We start from the raw sequence: 22,692 nt of genomic DNA on the forward strand, positions 1-22,692 counted from the left end.
TAGGGGAGATGACTGCTTTCAAGCTGACAGTGAGGAACGCTTTGTTCTCAATACAAATGCTTAGAGTAGCCTGATAGGTATTTCACTGTATGTCTTTATGTTTAGTCACAATATGCAGTTTTAAGAACTCTATATTACTAAAAAGTCATCTTTGTAGCACTGAGAAATGGAGATTATAGGCTGCTCCTGATTTTTCTGCCTGTATAGTGCTGCTGCTGGCTTAGAGTGTGGTAAATGTAAGCTGAATTGAGCTGTCAACCCCTATCAGGTATAAATCTTCATGTGATAACTAAGTATGAAGGCTAAACAAGGTGTTATAGGTCGTTCTTTGGTCACTTTCCAATATCACACTTTTTTCCACTAGTGTTGTTATGGTGATAACGGAGATGGTGAGGGGAAAAATGCATGCTAAGATGGAGGTTCTGCTTCACTCTAATGAAAACCTTTTTTACTTATTAAATGCTCTTTCCAGTTTGCTGAAATCCTTGTGCTTTGTTGGTTTGCTGATATAGGACAGATCGTGTGGGGACACAGGGTGAAGCTGGTAATCTGGGTGTGCGTCTGCTTTTGTGGGGCTCCTGCGAGACAGTGTCATCGCAGAGAACAAACATCAGAATCAAATGGTCGCCACTGAAAAACTTGCCCCATTTCATCTGTATGTTTTTACCTGATATGCAAATTCAAACCATGGCTTTGCTTATCCTTCCTAATTTATCTCAGTCACTAAACCGTTACAGCAGCTCATGTGTGCCTCCTACAGCTCCTTTGGCAAAAACTTGGGGAATATTTGCAGGCAGGCAGCTACGACCTGTCTCCATTAAAGGATTTCTTCTGAATTTTTATTTTGGGGACATGTAATTAAAGCAGACTGTTCATAAGGATGTGTAGCTATTTATAGATTATTAGACATTCACTTTGGGTAAGGACTAAGGAAGCAGACACATTCCCCCCCGACTGTTTGCCTGTCACCATCTGATTTAGATGAATTGTTGTTGTCTCCCAAAGATGAATTCTCAAGTTCTGCTGATGGCATGTCCACATGGGGATGTGTGGTGGGCGCTTCTTGCTTCCATAGGATGCCTGAGGCATGAAAAGCTGTAAAGGCTTCTCAGTCACAGGTACTCATTTCTATCAACTTGTCCTGCTGTACTCGGATGGCCACATACGTGAATCTCTGAAATGAGGAGGCGGATACTGAGGGCTACTGGTTACCTGCTAGCGAGGTGCCCGAATACAGGTAATGTAAAGGAGAATGTGGATGGAAACGGGCACTGTTCTGTGGAACAAAAGGCTCTTGTTCTGTAAAGTTCCCTGTGGCAAACAGTGTTAATGGGGAGATCAGCCAGCGTGCTCAGTGTGCCCATGGCTTTGCATCCCTCCTTCTGAATACAGGGGTTGCACCTAGAAAGATAAACCCGTGTACGCAAGAGAAGGAGGCTTGTAAACAACCCGTTGTTATGACAGGCAGTATTTGGGTTTTTACTACTTTCTTTACAATTTGTATTATGTTCCTTACTGAGGAAAGCGACTGGGTCGGTCAGGTGGAGCTCCCTGGGAGGATCATGCTTCTTCAGGGGACCAATTGGGCAAGTGCAATTTTTCAGAAGCTAGCAGGCAGGGGAAGGAGTGGGAAAGACATGCCTGGAGCCAGAAGCTTTGAAAGATGGTAGTGAGGAGTATGGACTAGTCAGGCAGGCTTCAGGGGATATTGCATGTATGTTTTGCTGCAGGTCAGCCACTGAATTAGCTGAAAACAGATCTGGAAATAAGAGCCTGCCTGGAGGGACACAGCAGGCAAGGGGAGATTTGGTAAAAGCCATTAAAACACTTCTGATGTCTTTTGTCTAATGAAATGAGTTTAAAGGAATGCTTGTGCTCCAGATGAAGGGTTGAGTTTTTTTAAAAGATTAAACTTTAAAGTGCTGTTGTCCTTGGACATAGATACAATTTCTAGTTTAGTTGTCTGTATTTAAGTAGCCCAGGTTTCATTGCAAGGCCAGATTGTTTCAGATTTCTCTTATAGGCTAGAGCTTTTAAAACTTCGTTGTGTAGAAGTTGGACTTTTCTATGTCTCTCTTTGTGTGTGTGTTCTTATTCTCTAAAATGAAATTATATAAAGAGCTTGAATCTTCAGTTTCCCTCATCTGAATTAGTGGTATCTAACTGCTGCAGAAAGACACCTAAGGAGGGGAGAGGAATTTGTACTTGGGTATCTTGTTTCGTTGGCTCTTCAGAGTTGGCGCTTCTGCTCTGGGTGCAGCTGAATTTCATAACACAAGCTGAATGTAAAGGCCAATGTTACAGTCCACAAACAAAATAAGAAGCCAGACTGTGGAATTTGTTTGCAGGAATTTTAAAAAGTCAATGAATAAGACTTAATGGAAGTCATTTTTTCCCCTCCTTTCTATTTGCAAATGCTTTTGCTGAACTCCTGCAGAGCACTTACATATGTCGTAGCTTGTGACCCTGTGACATAAAAGACTTTGATTCCCTCTAGAGGAAGTGGTCTGATTAGGAGTCGGACCAAGCGTAGATGAAAACACAGTAAGTCTCAGAGAGTTTGACTCCAGCTGTTGCTTAGTTAAAAGCTACTTTTCTGGCACTATGAACATAACAAAGCGAGACAAAGAAAAAGAGAAATCCAGGACATTCAAATGTGACTGAGTTACACTTTCAGTTGAAAAAAGTATTTTCTTAATCAAATGTTAATTTTTTAAACTTTTTAAATATTTTTCATTGGGAATTTTTTTTTCCTATAGGAAGGAAACAAGCTTATTTCCCAATTCAGCCTGACAAATTGAAGGGTGGAACATGCTTTTCTGGTCAAACTAAACCTCCCTTGAAATCTCTGGCAATTTTTCTTGATAACTACAGAATTCATCTCCTAAAGCACATCCACTGTTTTTTAAGGCTTAAACGTTGGTGGTGTTTAGGAAAGCAGCATTTGGGTCTTGTGGAAATGAAGTCTTATAAAAAGTCTTAGGGACTGATTTTTATCTGGCCTGGGCTAAGTAGTTTGGCAGGACAGAGGGGTATGTGCTCGTGCCCTCTGCACCATCCTTCTGCTTGCAGGATGGAGCAGTGCCTCTCCTTTTGTTCTGTGAAATTGCTGGGTTTCTAAGCAAAAGGGGAGTCTCCTAGGTTTATTTAGAGTTCATCATGTCTGTCCTAAACATCCCTTCCTGAACTTTTAAGCTATAAAAACAGAGATTAAGGCAAAACAGGAGCAGATTTGAAGTGAAAGAAACACTTTTAGCTCCTTCTTTTTTCGTTTAAGTAGATGTTGGACTAAGTCAGTGCTTGATGCTCTAAACAGTCTCATGTGATAGTCCTGTACATTGCCTGTGACATACTGGAGCCGTGAGGGAACCCTTAGCCTGTGATGAAACTTGTTATGTATGATTACCTCTGTTCCTTGCTTTTCAGTAAGCCTCCTCCAAGTGATGTGATGGAGTGCGAAGAGATTTAAGTCATAACTGAGGCCACTGCCTGCCAGTTTTGTACTGATGTGACTCCTCATGTTGCCATGGTTTGCAGAACTGGGTCCCACCAGCTGTCAGGTACCTGTTTGACCTTCCAAACTGTTGTCTGCCCTTCAGACGCACTATCAGAGTGCCTTTGCTTGATAGCTATTCTTTTGAGCAAAGTGAAGTTTCCAAAGGAATCTTCATCACACTAAAATAGGAATATGTACTTTAAAAATTTGGGACAGGGAATTGTAGATCAAATTTCTTAGAAACTCAGATGGTGTGCAAGGGAGAGAAAAACAAAAAACTTTTTTTTCAGTTGGGTATTTTCAAAATACTCTTCCTTTCAATTTTGCTAGCAATACAAGTGGGTCGTCAGCCACTGTGACATGAGGTGAGTGATGCATGTTGCTGCATTGCCACCTAATGGCGAGGTAGATAAGGAAGCTGTGCTGTATTGCTAGTAGTGTTTTGGCAGTGGCAGGGAAGGAACTTGAACAGAAATGGCCAGCTGAGCACCAGTCTCCTGTGACTGGGTCATAAATATTAAAGTAGGAGCTTCTGATAGGCTTAAACATGAACTACCAGAGAGATGAATGACTGGGAAGCACTTGTTGGCCTTTCAAAAGCAATATCGTAGGGAATGAAACGGTCATCACTGATCATTCACTTGAATGTTTTAGTTTAAACTCTTTAGTCTTCCTAGTTTTGAATTTTGTGCAGAACAGCTGATTTTGCAACAGCTAGCTTGAGGGATTGGTGTATCTTTCACATGTAAATGTATGGCCAGGGTACCCCCAACTTCATGTTTTCAATAAAAGTGCAGCCACAGGAGTTTGGGATAATAGTTAAGATCTTTCTAATGCTGTATTCCCATAAAAGTATTTTTTAATATCATAAACTGCCTATATATTTTAAATATGTTTAGCTGAAAGGGGTATTTGCCTTATGTACTGTGTTTCTAAATTAAATGTATTCTGGATTTAAAGAGCTAGGATCAAATATTCAGTGTCATCTATTAATGAAAGTATGTTCTGACGTTTCTGCAACTTGCAAGCACACACTTTAGAGGTACTGGCAAATTATGTAAATTAACAGAGCCCTTTTGGCTGATTTTATACTTGTTTAAGTATTTGTTGTGAGTGTATATACATGTTGGATGCTTATGCTAATGACCATTTAGAAGTACTCAGAGGTTTAAGTAGTAGCATTAGTGTTACCAACCCCCAAAATTACACATGCTAACATTCATCCTGAGAAGTTGTGTGCTTACAAAATTCTGAGGTTTCTTTTGTGCCTGTTGCTAATTATTTTTCAGTTAGTGGGTGAAGCAGTTCTTCCCAGGGCTGAAAAAACTAGTCTGCGCCCTCAGGCATGGTGCTTTGGCCGCTTACTAGAGGAAACTACACTTTCTCTTCTCTTTCTTGCTATGGTGGGCAAGAAGGATCCAAAAAGAGAGGGCGAGGGATAGCTGCTGTTCGTTCACATAATAGGTCTAAAGTTTCCATATGAAAGAAGTGTCAGTGTGCTATCTGTACCTCTCTCTTTTGGAGAATCTGAACTTTTACTTGTTCACAACAAAAAATAGAGCTGGAGAAACCCAAGTTTGCATCAGAGAGATCTCCTCTCCTTGCTAAATAACCTTCAAGACACCACAGCTTGCTGTGGCTTGGCACAGGGGTGATAATGTATTTTGCCAACAAAATACAGTTTCTTCTGTCTTAACCACTCTTGTCCTTATTTTAAGGGTGGTATCATGGCATATTTTTCTCTGTTAATTATAAACTCTACGTAGTCCAGTTCAGAGGATTTAATCACGATTTTGAGTGCAGTCAAGAAGGTGTTTCCTTCCACCTTCAACGGAATTCTACTATTTGAAGTGTAATATGGTGGGTTCTAGGCTATTTGTTTTAATGTTTATATCAAGATACAGTGTATGACAATTTCCTGCATGGAAAATATTTCTATGCAAATATACAGTTGGAAAATAGAAACTTATTTTCTGAGAGTGAAAAGCTGTGCACAACCTCAGATTTAAGAAGCTTTTTCTCTATTTGGGTTTTTTGGAGTCAAAGACTATATTTGGATGTGATACTATGCCCACTGCAAGGCAGATAAGTAAGTAACATCGAAGGATTTAATTCCAGAGCAGTGGATTGTTCAGGGTTTTGTCCAGACAACTTGAATTTTCTTCTGTGTGTTATACATGGATCATGATTTATACATTAAAAAAGTGTTTTCTTGCACTTGCTTATCAGACTTGGCAGATGCTACTGCACAGAAGAATGTAGTTCTATTATTTTGTCATACAGATACACCACTGTATAGAATCATATTTATTTTCTGTCTGCAGTGCATTTATTATCATTGCCGAAAGATTGTTAAGGTAAATACCACGTTTACAGGAAGGCTAAAGGTGAAGTTAGATTTTATTAAAAGAAGCCTACTTGGCTACCAGCTGTGCAGTAGAGGAATTTTGATGCATAACCTGCATGGCAGCCATCCTGCTCTAAAATAGACATTTTCTTAATTACATACATACTAAGAGGGATCTTATTCCCAAACAAATGGCTTATCATTGTATGCAAACTGAAGGGGAGAAGTCTGCATGTTTTGGTAGGATCCAGACACAGGTTGCAACTCCCATTTAAAACAACAAGTCTGGTTCTGTGAGGGATTTAGAGTATTTGTAAAGCCTTAGAGGATGCTTGGCTTGATTGTTATGGTATTTTAAAAATAGGGATGTATTTTTCTTTTTCTTAGAAGAAAAGGAACATACCAATAGAAAAGATATGGGTGGGAGGTTTTTTTCCTGAGAATGAAAAAGCAGAGTGAACACTTTTCTTTTACCTCCCACTGTGCCCTACCTCTTTAACCAAGGAATCCCATAGAGGACACTGCTAAGGAACCGAAATAAGACAGCTTTGTTGCACTGAGAGCTTTTTTGACAGCCCTGGTGCTGCTTTGAATATGGTTGGAGAATGACAAGGCAGGAAAATCTTGACAAAGTGCCCATTCACTATCCCCAAAGTTGCTGGTACTGCTGTTGAATCTTACTAATTTCTAGTGCTGGAAAGGGAGTATTCAGATGTTTTCCTTAGGCAGAAGGTGTCCCTCTGCTGTAAATTAAGTAGATGAGCCTACTCACAGCTGGCTGGTGGTCTGTGGGAGCTCATGATCGGCAAGAAGTTTTGAGGATGTGGGGTTTGAAGCTAGAAAGGTGGTAGTCTGGGAAATCAGTGCCTCACCATTCACACTAACAGCAGCATGGTCTTTCTATTGCTGTGTAAGGTGAAAACTGTACACAGAGAGGGACAGCAATTACTGTCACAAATAAAAAATGATCCATGGAAATACGCATGCATAAATCCACTCTGGGGAGCGGAGCCCGTTATCATCTCTGAAAAGCTAAAAGCCCTGAGCACTTGAGTGAAAAGAAGTGCTCACTGGTAACTGTTGCACAAGGGTCTATATCCTTTTTGAAAACTCTTAAAAACATGGTCTTGACAGGCCACCTATACCTGTTTCTATAGCCTGTAATTTAGCCTCGTAGAGAGCTCTGTGGAAACTGGTGTGTCAAAGTGGAGCCGATTAATTTTTGTCTTCCACTGGAAAACACCGATGCTACTTCTGTTCAGTAATTGTTGTGCCCGCAGAGTGTGCATGTGTGTGTCAACAGAAATCTTTACAATTTTTTAATTTTTTTTTTTTTGTCTCCCTGATCTCTGTGCATGGAGAAGGATGTTCACAGCCTGCAACAGACCCAGACCTGCTCCCAGGGGCATGCCTGAGCATCGAGAATGCAGTGCACTCGCAGCTCCCTCTGGGAAGGATGAATTGCCTGGGGAGGGGCTGCTGCAAAATCTAGTTGGGAAAAGAGGGCCTGGTGGAGGTGCCCTCTTCGGGTAAAGTAAATGCCTTGACCAGAGACTCCCAACCCAGGGTATCAAAACAGAGCATGTGTACTGGGCAGGGGCAGCCAATTCTGCCCATGTAAGGAAATTACTGCTTCTTCATACAGATACAGAGCATTTTCCATGGGATGATGGAGCTCTAAAGTTTTAGAATGCCTACTGCTGCTGTTAGTGACAGCAGGAGAAGAGTTACCCAGCAGGAGAAGAGGGGGATGAGGTAGAGACAATTATCTGAATTTGGGACTTTTGAAAAACCATGGGAAGTGTGGGGTAGTCTACTGTTCAGCAAATCTGAAACTAAAATAATTTTGCAGCCTTCCATTTTTATTTCTTAGCTACCAAAGGCTTGATACATTGTTGTGTTATACATTTAAAAAAAAATCCTTTAGAGAGGTTTGTGGAAATGGGCTTATTTTTCCTTTTGTGTTATTACTTCTGTTTTACATGAGGTATGCATGGAAATATGTTCTGTTTAATGAAACATTGGTGATTTCCCGCTGTGGAGAAGACTAGCTTATCTGAGGCTGTCACACTTGCCTGATATTAATTGATTAAATATTCATTTGCTAATTTTGAATCCTGTGGTTTTGTGAGCACAATGAACAGCCTGCAGAGGTCACAGCCATTGCCGCTAGAACAGGAACATCAAGTGGAGAGGGGCTGATGGCTGCTGGGAGGGGAAAAAACAGAAATGTCCATCCTGCACACTTCCCTGCCATACGTGCCTTTTGTGGTCCTCTGTGGTGTGTCCTGCACTCTGAGCTGCTGTTTCTGCCATGGTTCTCCTGTCCAGCTACGGCTGCCTCACTGTGCAACCTCCCTTCAGGTTGTGTTACAACATCCCCCAAGAGACTGGGTCCTGTTCTTGCCTGCTCCCACCTGCCTCCCAGTTACAGACCCGGGGGTCTTCCTTCCCCTCAGTAGTTAGGGATCTTACCATCTCTCCTGTCTGCAAGCATCTACCCACAGGCTGTCCAGGGTCTGGCTGTGCTTTTGAAAAATTGCTGGTGTATACTGTGCGCTGGTACCAGTTAATTCCTTGTACTGAACTGCAATGTACATCTTTAGGAATGAGACCTGTGTCAAAAACTGGTAGCTCTGCCAGAAAAATGGGAAAGTGCTTGCAATTAGATTTCAGCTACACAGGGAAAGGAGACAACAACATTTTCTCCTCTTTATTCAGCCTGATTCCTTTTTAAAGCATATTAAAATGCATCAGAAGTGCCAGCCGTTATAAAACTCTGAGATACCAAGCAAATGAGGTAAGTAAAATTAGTGGCAATTGTGCTCAGACTACGTTCTACTGAGAAGTATTAGCAAGATGGCTCCCGGAGACAGCCTGGCTTTTAGGGGAAGCATCGAAACTGTTGCAGTGAGCTGATGAGGTCTCATGACTTAGTTATGAGACATCAGATTTTTATTTTAAAACTTACATTATCAGAATTTCAATATTTTGTGTGCCGCTTCAGGTATTGTCTTAAGGCTGTACTCTTGTTGCTGATTTTTACTCAGCCCTGCTTGAAAAGTGAGTCTGAATTTTAACAGACATTGTACCAAAGAATTGCTCTGCATTTGACATTTGAAGGGAACATTGTTCATATGATGGAACCAAAACAAAAAGCTTTGTCCAAATAGGTCTTAGAAATTAATAAAGCAGGGCACAAAGCACTGCATTGAAACAAAGGAAGCTTGGTACATTTGGGAGTTCTGAAGATGTAGTTAAAATTTGTAAATGGAACCAGGTTCAGTGTCTTTCTGCTGTTTCATTTATATGAATATCTATAGCACTTGGAGAAGGGTTTGTGGATTTTTATTTTTGCATGTCAGTTAAAATATACAAACAAGATTTTAAAAATCACATAAGATATAATTTGTGCCTGCCTGTTTTTTCAGATTCTTGAAAGAAAAGACGTTATTTTTAAGACAGGCACCTGTTGGTAGGTACCAATAAGCCAAGATCAGCCTCAGGGAGCTGGGTTCTCCTTTAGGTGTCTAAGCAATGCTGAAGGGGACCCCAGGAAATTAAGGGTGATATGGGGATTGGTGAGGGAGCGGTGAGCAGGGACAGCTGCAGGGACGTTGCTCCTGGACCTGGCCAGCAGCTTGCCGGCTGCCCTGAGCCTGACTTTGTGTGCGTTTTGTCCCTGGGCTGTCGGGGTACAGGCTTTCCAGATGCTTGTATAGGGGAGCAGTTTTTGGCAGGGGAATGAGTTAAATGTCTGAAAATAAAATTACGCATCTGTGTCTCTTTCCTCATCTCCTTTTGCATAGCTGCCAATTTCTATGAAACTGGTAGAATTGTAATACTCTCAAAGAGCAAATGGAGCTCAGTTTGGTCAGTGTGTTGAAAAGCTGCTGCGAGGATAGATAGCTGGACAAGCACACATGTGTAGTATGATTGCCCAAGACTTATTTCTTTGGGGAAATTGGACAGAAAAATCTGCTTTGAACAGAAGTTTCACGTAAAGGATGCTTATGTCTGCTCATCGGGTATGCATGAAACTGTTTAACATTAATGAACATCAAAGGGGAGACTAGTTTCCCATAATCTTAGTTATGGGACACAACTCTTTTTTCCAGTTTTTTTAAAAAGAAAACATTTGTGCCAATTTCTAGATTATAAAAATGAAAAAAGTGAAGAATGTTGTGGGGTTCTTAATTAGTATTTGTACTCAGCAATGTCTGACAGTTGTTTTCGCCAGATATCAGGTCTAGTTATCTCTTAAAAAGTAATAAACTAAGCTAGTTTGTTTATACAATAATTTTTATATGCAGAGTTCAGTTATGGTGGACTGGTCAGGTGTGAGACTGGCTCTGATTCTGCTCCCCCACCCCCCTGCCCTTTAACATGAGGCTTTATTATAGGAGCTGGACTGTGCTTGCAGAGAATTCATAAGTCTGTGACTAAGGTCAAGAGAAACAGCAATGCGTGAGTGACTGGGTTTTCTGAGCTTGCAAGTGTACAGATAAATTGCTTCAATTGACTCCTAACTGTTTGTAATATACAGATGAAAGGATCCTCTCTTTGAAGAGTACTGCCAAAATCTGACTATAATGTGATTTCCTCCTCCATCTTTCTTACAATTTGCAATTAAATAATGGTAAAGGACATCTTGCCTTGAAAGCATGGAGAATGAGCAATTAGGATAGTTGCTGTCTTTGAATTACAGGAACTTTAGTGCTGTTCGCAAGCGACTTGTTACAGACCAATTTGTCCATGTTGGCACTGTTGGAACGAGAGAGTTTATAGTAGTTACTATCTGGATGGCTGATTTCAACAGACTAGCAACCATAAGCATTGGATAACCTCTATTAAATGATAGATTGGCGTATAACTGTAATGCTTCACTAATAAATCTCCTACTGATCCTGCCTCCCAGGATCGATGCTGTCATGAGAAAATTGAAGAGGCTGCCATTATTTATACAGCAAAATTAACCATCTCAAAGAAATATTTTTCACTGCTTCTGAAATGCAGAGTATTTTCATTAGTATTCCGCTAGACATTTTCAGCACTCAAATAACTTCTGTGACCTACTGTCTAATACAGTAAGTGCTGCTGATCACAGCCTTTGTGCCATGCCATGCTGTTATGTCTTCACTGCCTGTCTCTCATTCCTTCAGGTTATCTAGATTCATTAAACTAGTTGGAAATTATGTAATTCAAAATTAATAATGTGAGTCTTGGTAGAAGAAAAGGAGAAAGCCAAGTCTAAATAGATTTTACCAAGTTCATGTGTTCTGTGATGACTTTGCAGAATTTTTATATTGATTATTTGCTAAATTGATAGCTTTCTTGCAGACATTTCTGTAAATTTTTTTAATGTACCTAATCCATCCATACACATCTACTTATCATAAGGGTCGTCTTTCCCCATGCGTCTGAATATGCTGTCAGCAAAATCCTGCTGGAGGGGTGAATGGATTTTCAGGACTGATGTGTTTGTCAGCAGAACCTGACTTGGAAGCAATAATTCTTGGGTCAAAAGCCATAAAATATCTTGCTGTTTTGATATAATTTTGTACAGGATGAAATTAGTACAAAAATGCTTAGTGCTAGTGAAAACTGAAGGTGTCTGAATTTGCTATGTACTTTCGGCCTTATGGGGCCAAGTACTTATACGCACAGAGGTAAAAGGGTACTGTATAACTTCAAACATTAGTATTTTCATATATAACTTGCAAGTATCTAATACCACAGGAAAAATAAACTTTGAAAAACACAGTCACTAATTCTAGTATATCCAATTTAAATGCCCTAAATTAACACAGTAATTTCTTGACAAGTAATGCTCAGTTATGTGCTCTTGGGCAAATAATGCTCTAGCCAGCTCTTTCTTCATTACTGATTGCAAAACAATCAACAATGCTCTTCACCATGAGACCTTTGCTGAGACAGGAGTTTGTATCAACTTAAGGGATAGAATTATCCAATCATTTAAAAAAAAAAACCACAAACCCTTATAAAGATTATAAGTAAATGAGATTCTTTTATTTGTTCCTAATTTAAACTATTTGAGAAAACTAGTAAGCTTCTTTGTATTGCTGAGTGTGGCTTCTGCTGTAATTGGGAAATCCATTTGTTTGAAGACACAAGTGCATTTTCTGGTTTTTAAACTTGCTCTGTTGTGTGAGTAGCAAATTGCTATTAACAAGTTTTACACACTAGCTGTATCCAAAATGTTTGCATTAGAGCAGGAAGAGGGAACCTTTCCTTTGTTCACAACTAAATAAACTTTCCAAACACATTTGTTGTTTGGCTAAAGTTGTGCTAATTCAATAGTGATGTAGAAAAAAATAAATATATGCTATATTGACCTATGTGATTTCCCGTTCCTCCTCTTGAAAATAGAGCAGTAGTCCTCAAGGAAAATAATTTTCTGAGGGCATTTGTTTGCAGTCCTTACTTAGGCTGCAGAGACCAATAATCTTGTTGCCTAGTAAATACATTATTGCTATTTCAGGTTTTTCTGGTAGGGTGAACAGATTGAAGAGGAGTGGTGATACAGCCGAGTCAATGTTGCAATGTGCAAGTTATATATGTATCTAACTGTGAAATCATATTATATCACATCACTTTGAGGTTCAAATTTTTTTTTCTTTATTTCATTACAGGTGTTCATTTAGGAGGATTTTGTGAGATTGTTTGAGGTCTCTGGAAAGAGCCTTTGTTTAACAGGTCAGTTCACTTATTGTTTTAATATAAACTACAAAATGGAATTCTCAGCCTTTTTCCCTTTTCTGATATCCTTGTCAACTCACAAAGCACGGGTATGTAGAGCAATTTGTGATAGAAGCTAAACTAGTGATGTTCTATCTCAGGGATACATATAGTACATTAGCTTTTTCCTCCTGTGCTACTTTCTCCACAAATTAAAAGGAATTGTAAAGTTGCTGTTCGGCCTTAAATACGATGTTGAGGACATGTATTAATTTTTAGGTATGGAGACCTATCTTTGTATTTTAATTACTCCATTTTACCTTTAAAAATGTGCAAATTCTTCTCTACTTTGATTCCATTTTCTCTCTGCCAGTGCTATCACGAGTGGTTTTGTATGCACTTGTGCAGCAATCTCATGTCCTGTAATTAACAACATCTACAAGCTATTTGAGATTCATAGTGTAACATATTTGTTTATTAGTTCAGCAAATATACATTAATGAATTCTAAATCATTACGTGGAAAGTATGTATCCATTAGTTATTGATTTAACTGGAAACTAATCTGACAGGTCATCCAGAGTAAAACCAATTTCTTGCAGTGATAAGAAATCTATGTTTTTGTTTCAAATATTTAATATCTAAAAAGGCTTCTTGTGTATTTGGCTAATAAGATCATGTATGGGTTGCTTCCAGTTAATGCAAGTGTAAGACATGCTGTCAGTAATTAGTATGCGCTGCCAGACTTTGATTATACTGGCTCTTTGACCTATTTTTAACAGAAACTAGGGCAGTCCTTTGGATTGCCTTTCCCTGTCCCTAGACGCCCTGCTGTGTTATGTTCTTCATATTTGACATTATAACATTCAACTGCAGTGCCAAACTGCAGAATATTCCTTGGGGGTTTTCACTGAAACAGATGAAACAGATGTCTGCCCACTCTGAAGTGCACAGCGGCTTCTGATAACAGTCACATAGTAAATTATTTTTCCGCATTGTTTATTAAAGATTACTTTAGTCAAGAGCAACTTTTGTACCATATTGTGTGGAAATTCTTTTGGAAAGAATTTTCAGAATGATCTGAAAGTCTCGTCTCTGTCCCTCCCACTGTGTTCAATTGCATCTCAGGCTGCAAGGTGTGGCTAATAACTTAATAGTCTGTTGGGTATCTAGGAGCTAATAGTATTAACTATTAAACTATCAGACACATGCATACTCTTGTAGATACATGCTAGCTATTGGGAATTTAAAAAAAAAGTCTAAAAGCTACTGTCAGGATATTCAGTAATGCATGGCTTTGATAGGAATACATTTTAAGATGCTTTAAAACAATTGCAACACTGCAGACTTCAAATACTTTAGGACTAGACCAAAACCTTTTGCTTTGCTCTATTTAAAGCTGTTCCTTTAATGTCTGTCTGTACCTTTGGAGAACTGGGAGTATGTGAGTGGCAGTTTCTACACAAGCCAAACAGGCAGATGAACTGAACCATGCTAAAAGAAGAGGCGAAGTGAGAGGTTGGCTGTGGATATGAGACTGGGCAGAGGAAGAGGAGGAGGAAACAGCAACCAGAGAAAGTGGGAGCTGAGAACTCTGCCTAAGCAGGGATGTGTGGAACAGATGCTTGGGGCTGGAGTGGATAGTTGCCTCATACAGAGATGTCTGACCTGGATGCTGAAATGAAGGACAAGGGATGTGGGAGGAAAGGAAGGCTTGGGGAGCAGATAAAGTTATGAGATGGTTTCACTGGAGGAACTGAAGGAGAAATTGTGACTGTCTTGAAGGGCAGTGGGCATGGGTGTGAGTAGGTGTCCATCCCTCTGTGTGCAGGAAGGTAGAGAAGGGAGGGTGTGATGCCATATGGGGTGTGCCTGTGCAATTTTCTTTCGGGAATAGTACTGTGTAGAAACAAAATCACCAGTTTGCCTGCACTTCTTTGTGGTGTTCAGAAAAATCTATAGTCAGTCTGTACAGAGGCAGTTCTGTGACTGATTCTCCAGTGAGTTTTCCCCTCTGTCAATCCCTAATCCTCAACAGTTAGCCCCGTTTCCTGTTTCAGCCTTTGGAAACCCATGGATGCCATCCATCCCTTCTTATCTGTGCTGCTTCTATCAGAAGCCATCATCTACTTGTGTGGTGGGAATGCTGTACTAGATGACGTTACCTCTTTCCCTTGCTTTCATCCTCCCCTGTACAACCTCCTCTATTTACATACGGCCTTTGTGCTGGGATTAAAGGGGTCAGTAAACGGTATCGGGTTGCCCATGCACAGACTGGCTAAGGAGAAGCCATGCTCTTCATGGTTGATTGAACTAGCAAAAAGACTTTGGTCCCACTTTTGGTGAGAAATCTTGGTGTTTCTCTTCATGAAAGCAAGTTGTGGACCAAAATAGGCAGGTGTTATTGTTTCCTACACAAATAGGATGTAGCTTCAGAGACTCTTCTGAGTGTGAAGCTGTGAAGCCACATGGCTCTCCCTGAGAATTTGTCTTGCTCAGAGACAAATGACTGTTTCTGAAAATCTCACTTGATTTACTTGCCTGAGTCAGGAAAGTTTTCTTTCACTGTTACACTGAAAATGCCTATTCATCTCTCTTGGGCTACGATAACACACTCATTACTGAAGTTGTATCTGATTGCTACACAAAGACATTACTTGATTTTTAAATCAACATATTTGATTTTTTTTGTCACTTATTAATAAACATTGTCTTCTAGTGGGTAAATTAATTCCAACCATCATGTACAGTGTTATCCTAGCAAGCAGGATCACTTCATGCATATGTAATACTCTTACCATGTCATAACTTCTTATATTTTGCCACTGCATTGGAGTAATGCTAGAACTTGCTCTACTTTTAAAAATAAGTAAATCACTGCATGGTAGACTTAAGTAATCTGGGGATGATTTATAAATCCCCTCAGAAGGCTCATGCTTGGATGCATCTCTTTGCTTGCCTAGATCTGTGCAGTTCAGTGTAGTCCCCTTGGAGTGACTGGGGGATGCCATTCTAGTGTAGGGATTCATCTGGAACAGTTTTGCAGGTTGACAATTTTGAAGGCAGAAGGTAGTGGAGAGACCAGCCAGACTCCTGCTCAGCACTGAGGAGGTAGGGCAGCTGTTTGAACTAGACCACACAATACCATAATGATGATTAAGTTTCAGTCTGATGCTTCATAAGGTGGCACATTTTTTAATGCCATAACTAATGAACAGAAAGCAAATAAAACTTCAGCTGAAACCCCAAATCTCTTGCAGACATCTTGGAAACTGAAAGTACCAGGAAGAGGTCATTTGTAGGTTCCTGGCACAGTGACTGACCTAGCACTGACTCTAACCCTGAGAAACAGTGTTCTCTATGCAGCTTCAAAACTACTGACTCTGTTTCTTCACGCCACCTTTGTGGAAATGTCACGTCCCCTTGTGAGATCAATGAAATTATGCTGCATTCTTTTGCTTCCTTCAGTGACCATCCTGCAATTCATTGTAAACCCAGAGCAAAGATTAATGTTAGCACTCTGTTTACAACATAGCTCTCATCCTAGGCCACAGTGATTGTAAAAACACATTAAGCAAGCATCCTACAGGCAGCTTAGAAAACAGAGTAGAGAATGTGGAGGCAGAACTCATTTGCGAATTGGTAAAATAAAATGCCTTGAAATTTGTGCTATGGACCTATAAGCTGATTACTAAGCACTTCTTTTTCTTTTGCTACTACTTCAAGTATTACCCAGCATTCCCAGTATAATGCTGTGCAGTCCTCTAGGTTTTGGGTTATTGAAGTCACTGCAGTATTAAAAATCAGTGTCACTGCAGTCTTATGACAGGAATCACTAGATTGTGCATGTTGTCCAAGTTCTTCTGTAAGAGTCACGTAGTCCTGTGTTCTGTGTTTAGATTTATTTGAGGGAGCTGTTGCAGGTGACAAGACTCGTTGTCTTGTCTTTACATGGAATAAATAAAATCAGTTCTTGGAGCTGATTTTTTTTGAGAACTGGAGAGCCTTAAATAGGTTTTAGGTCCATTTAATTTAGACTTCTGCAGATTAAGTCCAAGGACTGTAGACAATGTCTTAATGAAATAAATCTGGCTGCTTTTGAACTTCACTGAAGGCACATTCTTTCCTTGGGTCACAGTCTTAGTTAGCTCAGTATGAGAATAATGATCTTCAGGTGTAAAATTGTTGTGGTTTAACCCCAGCCGGCAACTAAGCACCATGCAGCTGCTTGCTCACTCCCCCCCACCCCTGGGATGGGGGAGAGAATCAGGAAAAAAACCTTGTGAGTTGAGATAAAGACAGTTTAATAGGACAGAAAGGAATGAAAAACAATGATAATGATGATAATAATAATATGACAATAGTAATACTAAAAGAATTAAACTATACAAAGCAAGTGGTGCACAATGCAATTGCTCACCACTCGTTGACTGATGCCCAGTTAGTTCCTGAGCCGCGATCCCCCCTCCCAGCCAACTCTCCCAGTTTTATATAGTGGGCATGATGTCATATGGTACGGAATAGCTCTTTGGCCAGTTTGGGTCAGCTGTCCTGGCTGTGTCCCCTCCCAGCTTCTTGTGCCCCTCCAGCTTTCTTGCTGGCTGGGCATGAGAAGCTGAAAAATCCTTGACTTTAGTAGAAACACTACTTAGCAACAACTAAAAACATCAGTGTGTTATCAATATTATTCTCATACTAAATCCAAAACACAGCACTGTACCAGCTACTAGGAAGAAAATTAACTCTGTCCTAGCTGAAACCAGGACAAAATGTACAGGCTGTTGTTTCATTTAATATTGAAGTGATGATTGCATGGTGGTATACTTGATCCAATCATGTCTCTAAGTCGGCAGCAGTCCCAGAATTTTGGAAAGCATAGAATATAAACAGTAGTAATGAAAGTAAGTAGAAAAGATGCTTAAAGGCATAGGTTGTTACAGTTATGAATTATGTATAACTTTAATATTTCCATCACAAACAGCTACACTGAGATCTCTAAGTAGCATTTATCAATTTTAAGGAGAGGGTACAGGTATTTGCTTTTTTTGTTCCATTTTGTGCATGGACTGAGTTGTTCTGTGTGCGATAAATACTGATGCTGACAGATGATGCGGAAGAAAATTTGCGCTCTGTGACCAAGGACTTGGGTCAGAAAAGAAATCAGTGATAGTCAATTATGTAACTTTTTTTCTCTCATTTTGGTTTAAGCCCCTGTTCGCATCCATGTTTAACTATAGAGGGATTGGAATATACCTGCTTGCTCTGAAAAAAATCTTGCATTCTAAACAAATTTGCAGCATGTGCCATGTGCTTTGGGTTTTCATTCAGAAATTCATGCAAATTAAAAATACTGTTACAAAGTGCAGTCTGTTTCCTGATCTTAACCGCTAATGTAGTATGCTCATTCTGGTCCTGCCTAAACGTGCATTCTTAACAGAATCTCAAATGTCAGTGGTGTCATGGAGAGTGATATTTCTCCCTTTCTCTGCCTCTGAAAATGCAGCATAGATTTATAAACTCTTAAGGGAAGATGTGGCCTGTAAAGAATTATACCGTGGTACACCCTTGAAGAGGTACTAGCTTTTTCAGGATTTCTTTTAAGCCATTTACCACCTGAAGGTATTATTTTGTTGTAAAACACTTGCTTTCCAAAAATAGGACATGTTTGTCTTTTTTGGGACTTAAAGTATTTTGAATAAGAAAACTATTTTTTTTAAGAGTGTGCATTTGATCACTTTACTCCATTTACCGTAAGATTTTTCAAAGCAGAGCCAAAGTTTGACTGTGGCCTCTTTGGGGTGAGTGGCCCCTTGTATTCTTGTGATTCAAGAAGGGGGGGTACAGATGGCTGATTTTTTTTTAATTATTATTTTTCCTACCCTTTTGGGAAAGGAGCACACTTAAGAGGGGAAAAAGAGATGCTTACAATGACAGTGTAATAAAAAAAAAAAAATTGGCTACCTGTGACCAAGACTTTTGGGACAGAAAAGACATCATTCACTTTTTTTCTTGTTCATTGCTGTATTTTCTGGTAGCTTCTTCACAGCTAAAGTGGAACAGTGTGCCTGAGGTGCTCATGTTGAAGATGATGGTAAAACTCCCTTGCCTTTCCTCTTTTGACTCTCCACTCAGGGTATCCAGCAGTAAACCATGCTGAAGTGTATAATTACTCTGTTTTATTTCACTTTTTAAGTGTATTTTTTAACATTGTTTTTGGATTTATTTTAATCACATAAAACAGCATGCCTTGAAAAAGTCATTAGCAGAAGATAGTAAAACAGCATTATTAGAAGACAGTATTACCTGTGGTGTGTATATGTATTGTGGATTTTGAAATATTTCCCTTGTATGCACAGAGAATGCTGCAGAAACCATAGCAGCATTAACCCAGGCTGCATTAAATGCTGTTTTCATAGTAACTTTTACAAGTATGTTGCAAACCAGCAAATACCAGAAACCAGCTTCTTTGGAAGGTGAGCAGTAAGCCTTTTGGGTTTATGCAGTGCTTGCTAAAGAAGTTTTGATCTTGCAAAACTTTTAACAAATTAAAAAAGGGTGGTTCTGGCTATGGATAGATTATGTGATTGAGAACTGCAAGACAAATACTAGTTTGAAGGCTGGGCTAGAAAAATTCAGCAGAAAACACCAATTTGGAAATAGAGGTGGCTTGACAATGAGTTTTCTTCAGCTGGCTGACAAAGTGAACCTGTCCTAAAAAAGAATAGGTGTTCTGTGATGGTATCTTCATTTTTGTCCAGTGATGGCATGTGTTAACTTTCCTGTTACAACTGCTCCTTCTCTTCAGCAAACAAAAAGCTGCGACAAGGCAGTTTGTCAGGCTATGTAATGATTCTGGCTGGTCTGTTGCAGAGTAGGATGTAGCAAAGATCTATCAGGTTAAGAAGGAAATGTACTCTGAAGTTAAGCAACTGTGTGTGTCTCTTAAATATTATGCTCTCACTTAATAAGGAACAGTGAATGAAGCTACAGCCAAAGGTCAGGTGGTGGATGCTTTTTGGCTGGCTAGCTGTGTTACAGGTGGCTCTGATAGTGCCATTTGCCAGTGTTGCCCAGCACTTTTTTCTGTAAGATGCTCACTTTAGTTCATAACTTCACTGAATTCTACCTTTTGGGGTGAACTTCTCCACACTTCAGGTTAAGGTTTTCTTTCATTTACATTAATGTAGTCATGTCTAAGAATGATGGTTGGAAAAAATGAAATCCTTTATCCCTTTAAAACAAACAATTATCTTCCAAGTATTTTATTTACAAAACTAATTTTTATTATGCCAGTCATAGGATCTTCTTTTGACAGTCCAGGAAGTATTTCTTCCTACATGAACCTACTCAAATCTGGCCAAACTTTGAGCGTACCTAGAAACATTACCTTTGTTTAATTAAAATTTGATCTTTAGTTTCCTGCCTCAGTAGGAATGAGCAGTTTGCCTTCAAAGGCTAGTTTAACACTAGTGTTTACAAATACTGAGCTGACTGGTAGATGTTAATTATTATTCCTTATAGTCACACTGAAGCTAGAACAGGAGGTTCTAACCAGACAACTAGATGGTATACTATTCCTTTACAATCCTTGCTTTCATGATTTGTATGTAATAACATGGGTTGCTACGCTGTATTTTGGAAAAAAAAAAAAAAAAAAAAAAAATCAGTGACACCATTGCTGCGTTTTTATGACTGTCCTTGGAGAGGATTTTGTGTTGAATATATTTCTACTGATAATCCAATTGTTTTTCATTTTTGATAGAAAAAAGTATTTATCATGATTAATAAGAAAGTGGTAGGACTAGTTACTTTTAACAAGTGGGAAATACTTTATTTTTTTAATACTTGAAAGCATCTGCTAGAAGTATACAGCACATGCTGAAAATAAGAAAATACCAACATGTGCCAGAGTGCCCCAACATTGACTTAATCAAAGTGCAGACAGTATTTTTCCCTGACTCCAGTGAGCTCACGGTTTGGCCCATTTATTAAACGTTGTATTGCCTAGTATTATTATTTTCTAACCCTTTTTTCCTTCCTACATTCCTGCTATTAAATGAAATATTTTACCATCTGTTTTTGGGTGGGGTAAGAAATTGATTACCAATTAAAATATTTCCAAGCCTATCTATAATTTAAATATAAAAACATATCATTTTAAATGTCATTGAGTTTAAATGGAAACTGTGACCAGATTAAAAATGTGTTGAGTTTGCGTGATGGCACATCTCCAAAGCATCAGCTCAGTGCAACCGCTACATCTGCATTTCATGACTTCAGGGGAATGCCAAGATATTTCCATGGGGTCCAACTGCAGAGCTCTATAACAAGGCAATGGATGCCTTCTGGTCAAACAGAATCATAGCAAATATTTGAGCTACGTGTGGCCTTAGTAGTATGTCTCCCTCACTGATATTGCAGAGGTTTTTTCAGGGAATGTTTTAATACAGTTTATTTCTTCAACTTTTAGCACAATGACTATTTAATTTAGGCCCACAAGCATGTGAGCAGGTAAGAGAATGAGAGAGAGAGAAGGTGGAATATAGTTATTAATAGTGAAATACTTAAGCATTCTGCTAACACATCTGTGCATGGGATTCTGTAAATCCCAGAGCTACATGGAGAATGGGTGCTCAGGTGCCTTGATCTTGGAATGGCTTAGAAGTATGAAGAATAGGAAGAGCAAAGGGAAAGAAATCATGATCAATGGAGAGAGCTTCATCGTGAAGCATTAGCAAGCTCCTGTGTGAAGGTGTTGCTTGTGATTTCTGTCATAGCTAAATAGCCATTGTTATACAAACTAGAAACAGCATGCACTTCAAGCAACAGAACAACTCCCATGGGACTGTTACTATATATGTGGATGTATGAATTTGTATGGCTGCTATAGGGAACAACCTTCTAAAATATAGTTTCCCCTGGAAGAAGATCTGGGTATCATTGCTTGCTTTTGCTTTGTGTGGCTGCTAGTAGATAATAAGGATTTTCCTCATCTATACTGTTTCTGCTGGAGAAGAGCATTGGTTGAACTTCTGACTTGTGAGCTTGTATAGATGGGAAAGTATGAGGCTTTGCTACCTGTTTTATTCTGAACAGATCAAATTAAGGCAACTGAAAGATCTCATTCTCTGCAAGTTAAACCAAATACAGCCCTTCACTGTGGTCTTCTAACATTTGTTTGCACTATTTCTTCGCTGTTAAATTTTTGTATTATTATCTTAAAATATCTTGACCCCTATTACAAAAAACAGGGTACAACAGCCCCAAGCACTTCTGGATTCCAAAGCCAGAGCATGAACAAGAACACACCTTCTGCCAAGAACCTCTCTCTGCATCCAGAAGCAGTGGCTAGTGGATGGTCTTATGTTTCCATTTCAAATGTGTAATAGGTTGAAGCTTTCTGAGGCAAGTGAAGCTGGTGACTTAAAACCCATGACAAATCAGTGAGAGGTTCAGAATACCGGGCTGCCAGGCTCCTGTGTTGCTCCTGTACAGTTTTTGCAAATTAAACCATTAGCATAGCTGTCTGGAACATGAGGTTCTAAATCATGGTGACGATAGACCTGTAATACACAATTTTCTCTTAAAATAAACTTGCAGTATGAGATAAAGAACACAATATTTCCTGCTTCAATTCTTTTTAATTTTTAGGAAGGAATCTGAATGATATTTAAAGACCAGATGGACTTCCTGTAAACAGTGGCACTTGTTTTCCAAATTTCAAGGACCTACCAGATCATCAAAATGTTACATTGCCTTTTCGTATTTCTTATCACAAGACTGATGTATGCTGAGATTCTTCCTCAGCGATGGTAAGTATTAAGCAGTATTGATAGGAAACTTTCATATTATGAAATTGAAGGTGAATTTCTTATCTCTCTATAATGAGCATGTTCATGAAGGAAAAATGACAAATAGCATAGAGATCCCTGATACGCAGAGGTTTGGAGCCTTTTCATATCTGAAATCTTTCATTCTGGATGAACTATACATTTTCCATGTTGAATCATTCCATCTGAAATGTGTTTGGTACATTGTCTTGCATCTGAAGCAGGGAGAGGCAGTGAGGAGGCTGGGAAGGGACCAAAGCTATGGATTTGATTAGGTGTGTCAGGCAACCCAAACGAGGTAAAATATGGACCAGATAACCA

At 39.4% G+C, this 22,692-nt stretch overlaps 1 long non-coding RNA gene across 1 annotated transcript in view; it reads left to right on the plus strand.

Annotated features, from left to right (window-relative positions):
* LOC127020658 (uncharacterized) overlaps positions 1-22,218 on the plus strand; it is a 102,445-nt gene extending 80,227 nt beyond the window's left edge. The window contains exons 2-3 of the long non-coding RNA XR_007767097.1: positions 12,497-12,560; positions 22,193-22,218. This is a non-coding gene — a long non-coding RNA (uncharacterized LOC127020658). The remainder of the gene's footprint in view (positions 1-12,496; positions 12,561-22,192) is intronic.
* The last annotated feature ends 474 nt before the right edge of the window (positions 22,219-22,692 follow it).

Source organism: Gymnogyps californianus, chromosome 11 (assembly GCF_018139145.2).
Source record: "Gymnogyps californianus isolate 813 chromosome 11, ASM1813914v2, whole genome shotgun sequence".
Lineage (NCBI taxonomy): Eukaryota > Metazoa > Chordata > Aves > Accipitriformes > Cathartidae > Gymnogyps > Gymnogyps californianus.